This window comes from Penaeus vannamei, chromosome 7, assembly GCF_042767895.1.
Source record: "Penaeus vannamei isolate JL-2024 chromosome 7, ASM4276789v1, whole genome shotgun sequence".
Lineage (NCBI taxonomy): Eukaryota > Metazoa > Arthropoda > Malacostraca > Decapoda > Penaeidae > Penaeus > Penaeus vannamei.
In genome coordinates, this window is record NC_091555.1 from 8083663 (window position 1) to 8088662 (window position 5000).

General features: G+C 48.3%; 1 protein-coding gene across 5 annotated transcripts in view; it reads left to right on the forward strand.

Annotated features, from left to right (window-relative positions):
- Positions 1 to 5000, forward strand: part of Nca (neurocalcin homolog) — a 626340-nt gene that overhangs the window by 226484 nt on the left and 394856 nt on the right. The window contains exon 1 of one of the 5 annotated variants that reach the window (XM_070123473.1): positions 2772 to 2791. The exons of the other annotated variants lie outside the window; for them this stretch is intronic. The gene's annotated coding sequence lies outside the window, so the exon portion shown is untranslated. Of the gene's footprint in view, positions 1 to 2771; positions 2792 to 5000 lie in introns of those variants that run through there. 5 annotated transcript variants of the gene reach the window in all.

Below are 5000 nucleotides of genomic sequence, written 5' to 3' on the forward strand. Positions count from 1 at the left end.
TGCTCTCTCAACCAAATATTGGCACCGCCGTCCCTCCCCTCCTTCCTTCCTACCCCCCTGCTCCTGTTAATGTCAAGCCTCCCCCTCACCCTGCCCTCCGTCTCCCCTCCCCTTTCCCTCCCTCTCCCCTCCCCTTTTCCTCCCTCTCCCCTCCCCTTTCCCTCCCCTTTCCCTCCCTCTCCCCTCCCCTTTCCCTCACCCTGTCTTTCTCCTCTCCCCTCCCCTTTCCCTCACCCTGTCTTTCTCCTCTCCTCCCTTGAAACCTGAGACGTATTGGCGTTCCCAACACGAGACCGCGTTACAGGGAGGTGGTTGTCTTAGGGAGAGAGATGTGGTGTTGGTGGTGGGGAGGTTGGGGGAGCTGAAGGGTAAGTGGGGGAGGGGGAGGGGAGGGGAGGGGAGGAGAAGGGAAGGCTAGGTTCAGTAGACGCGAAGAAGTGAGATTATCGTCGGGGGAGGGTTGTTGGGGTCGAGGTGTAAAAGAAGATGTGGGGGGGGGGGGGGGGTTAAGGCTGAGGGGGAGGGGGGTGGGCTTGGCGTAGGAAGGAAGGGGAGGAACATGCCGTTTAGATTGCGGCAAAGGGGAAGGAAGGGGAAGGGAGGAAAAGGGGAAGAAATGAAGAGATAGAGGGGAAGGGTAGCGTTACTTCCCCTCTAAGTATGATAGATGGAGTTACACGGTGGACATGTGTTGGCAGAGTGGCGATAAGGCGATAAGAGAGAGGGTGAGTTTTAAGGGATAATCAGTAAATCTGATTGCCGTGGAAGTGAATGAGTCTCAGCGAGTAGGATGAGTGAATGTCGTGAAAATTATGGCTGAAGTGGTCAGTGAAGAAGTAAGGTGTGTCAGAATAGTGTGTGCGCGTGCGTGCGTGCGTGCGTGCATGCGTGCGTGTGTGTGTGTGTGTGTGTGTGTGTGTGTGTGTGTGTGTGTGTGTGTGTGTGTGTGTGTGTGTGTGTGTGTGTGTGTGTGTGTGTGTGTGTGCGCGCGCGCGAGCGCGTGTGTATGCTCGTGCGTATACATATACATGTACATTTATGTTTATATGTGCACACACAAACACGCACACACACACTATTCTGACAAACCGTACACACATTCATTCATGCATACATACATAATTGAAAACAGATTTGGCAGAGTCCTAATGGATTTTACCGTCTAGTATTATCCATTTCGCAGATATACCTCAGACGTAGATTGATCAGTTAATGTTGCTGTTATTACTGTTTGCGAAATATTAGCACATACCTTTTCTCTAATTTATATTGTGATTTGATTATGAATCCTGAGTTGTATTTGCTAAATATTAAGTAAAAAAAAAAAAAATCCGGTGAGTTGGTTTGTGTAACCTATCGGCGGAAGAAAGTACGCAAGCAGGATTATCGATGACGTCAGCATAATCAGCGACGCGCGGCCTCATTAATGGAAGGAAACAGACGGGGCAGCCAGGCTTACCTTGCCCTAATCAGCCGGCTTCATTATCATGTTAATGGTTTACACGATCTCGCTCAACCAGTGGTCGCTTGTTCGTGCACGCTCAGCGCCTTTGTGGGTCGGGATTGTGATGGGCTGGTCGCGGGTTGTCTGGGGGAAGCACAGGGGTTGGCTTGTTGTACTTTGGGGTGGGGGGGGGTGGGGGGGATTTTTCATTTTGTTGGTTGGTGTTACTGTTTGGGTGTAAAAGGGTGTGGAAGGCTGTCTCTCTGTCTTTCTCTTTCTCTCTTTCTGTATTTCTCTCTCTCACCCTCCCTCCCACCCTCTCTCGGTATGTATGAGAGAGAGAGAGACAGAGAGAGTGAGAGTGAGAGTGAGAGTGAGAGTGAGAGTGAGAGTGAGAGTGAGAGTGAGAGTGAGAGTGAGAGTGAGAGTGAGAGTGAGAGTGAGTGAGTGAGAGTGAGAGTGAGAGTGAGAGTGAGAGTGAGAGTGAGAGTGAGAGTGAGAGTGAGAGAGAGAGAGAGAGAGAGAGAGAGAGAGAGAGAGAGAGAGAGAGAGAGAGAGAGAGAGAGAGAGAGAGAGAAGGGAAACGAAAGAAAGAAAGTGAAAGTAAGAGTGAGAGTTTATTTTAATCAGTACTAAAAGGATTTGTGTAATATGATGATGAGATGTAAAGTCCTATAACTCTTCCTTTAAACATCTTAGTAAACTTTGTCTGTTTTTAAAAGTTTTGGTTTAATTGTGTATAATCGCAGTTCCTCTCGTTGACATTCCTGGCAGTAGGCGAGAAGTCAAAAAACAACCGTCTGTTTGCAGTACACAGTGGTGGCTGAGTGATGTAATCAGTGCTAGCAAAAGGAGGAAATGTGTGAGTGTGTCTATGTGTGTGTGTGTTGTGTGCATGCATATGTGTGTATGTGTGTGTATCTTTTTGCCTTTCTGTCAGTCAGTCATTGTCTGCCTTCCGGCTCCCATCATTTACGTTTACATCTGTTCCATTGCGTGTATTCCTGTACTCGTAACTGTATTATGTGATTATATGAATGGCAGTGATTTATTTATTCATTCGCTTACCCATTGAATTTTCTAACGCGAGAAAAATGCCAAGAAGAGAAGGTGCTCCATCGCCATCCCCCTCCCCTTCTCCCTCCCCCTCCCCCTCCCCGCGTCCCCTGGCAGCTGCATCAGCACTTTGTTCATTTAGTGGACAATCCTAGCCAATCCCTCTGTCAGCTTTACCAGAAACTCGCCGCCACACAACAGTCCAACGCCACTGTTGCCAGAAACGACATCGACTCCCGAGCCCTCTTAGCTGTTGCCACACTTTTGGTGCACGGCTTTGCGTCACGTAAGGTAAGCATGTCATGTGATAGCGGGCTATGATGTCATCTGGCGGCGTTGCAGCGTGGCGTAACGGCGTGTCTCTCCAGGCCTCTCTTGTGTGTGTGGTGAATAGGGAGTTTTGTTCACCGGTGAACTGCTCTTGTTTCTATGCGTGAGATGTACTGCCGTGGAACGAGGCAGAGGAAGGGAGACTTTTGAGCAGTCTTCTTTGCAGTAGTTGAGCAGTGGTTTGGAAGGGGTATTTTGATACTGTTGTTGTGTGAAAGAGGGTGATTATAGTTCTGAGAAATTGTTGTCTTTAGGAAAGCTTTGGGGTAGAAATAAAAAAATGTGATTGAAAAAGGTGATGCGATCGAAAACGATTCTACTTGAGTGTCGTTGCGCTAAATGCCTGTTTGAAATCGCAGGAGAGCGGGGAGCGCCGCGAAGGGCTCGCAGGAAGTATCCGTTGTAACCCGGGCCCACGAGGGCATCGGAGGGCAGGCCGAGTGGGAGTGTCGATCGGGAGCGGCCCAGAAGCGAGAATAGCGTGAGAGATGGGATGAAACCGCGCGGGGCCACAGGAAGCCGGCGAACGTTGGCAGTGATAGCAAGTGTGTGCTCAGCTGGTGGTGGCGGTCGTGTCTCGTAGCCAGACTGTAGCCAGGTGGTGGGCGCTTGTGAAACGTCCCTTTCTCTCTCCCGCCCTCCCCCTCCTCCTCTCCGTCCTCCCTGCTTCCCCCCACTCCTCTCCTCTCTCTCTCCTCCTCACTTCTCGCCTTCCCTTCTCTGTATCCTTCCTCTTCCCCGGCGCCTTTGTATCGCCTGCGGCTGTGTTCGCGCCGTTGCCTTTGGAATACTTCCTCTCCGTTCTCTTACGCTCCTTTATTCCTCCTCTGCTATGTCCATCCTTGCTAATCGTGCGCAGCTTGTCTTATCCCGTCTCTCCTCCCCCTCCCCCTCCCTTCCCCCTCTGTAGCAATGCCTCCATGGTAATTATGAATGGCTTTTCTCCTCCCCACCTGTCACCTGGGTCTTACGAGGCTTTTCATAATCACGTGACACTATTTGTGAGTGTAGGGGGAGGGGGAGGGGGTGTATCCCTTCACGGACTGCTAGTAATGTGCAGTCATTTAAACCTCACTACCTCTCTACCAGTCTCTACCCCCCACCCTCTCTCTCTCTCTCTCTTTCTTTCTTTCTTTCTTTCTTTCTTTCTTTCTTTCTTTCTCTCTCTCTCTCTCTCTCTCTCTCTCTCTCTCTCTCTCTCTCTCTACCGCCACTCTCCGAGCGCCCCAACCCCCTGTGCCTTTTAATCTCGTCTTCATCAGCCACCTCCTTTTACGGGCGATGTTTGTATTTGTGTGTGTGTCTGGAATTTCGCTGCTGTCTTGCATGTCCTCCGTTTTTTTTCTTTGGATTGTTTGCTTTGGGTAGACTTACAACCACTCTCCATCTCTCGCGTTCTGATAAAACAAACAAACACAAAAAAGGAGATTGGTGTGTTATGACTTGGATGAAAATCTTTCCCTTTTTTTCCATATGTCATTCTTCGTAAACACTAAATGTTTGCGGAGGTGTATTCCATCATCGACTGATGTCTGCGGGCTTATTGTCTCTCTCGGCGCAGTTTTGCTCGCGCTGGAATGCAATTTGTATATGGTTTTGCTGACGGAAGAAATGTGCGGTGATGTTGATTATGCTTGCCGTGATATTCGGGGATGTTGTTGCTGCCGTGAGTGTACTGTGAAGATGCAAAGCCTGGAAACGTTTTACTTGGAGTGTTATCCTAGGGTTGAAATATTGGTCTCGTTGTCTTGTTCTAGAAACGTTTACTTGAGTGTTGTCCTATGATTAAGATATTGTTCTTGTTCTAGAAACGTTTACTTGAGTGTTGCCATATGATTAAAATGTTCTTGTTCTAGAAACGTTTACTTGGGTGTTGTCTTATGATTAAGATATTGTTCTTGTTCTAGAAACGTTTACTTGGGTGTTGTCTTATGATTAAGATATTGCTCTTGTTCTAGAAACGTGTTGCCATATGATTAAAATATTTTTTTTGTTCTAGAAACGTTTACTTGAGTGTTGTCCTATGATTGAAATATTGTTCTAGTTCCAGCGTTCCTTCGTTCTATCTCTGCGGCGGATCTTGGCGGCTTTTCTTTCTAGATCGGTATTTTGATTATGGATCGTTAGTTATACGTATTCTCCTAGCTTTGTGATTGCATGGGTGTTATTT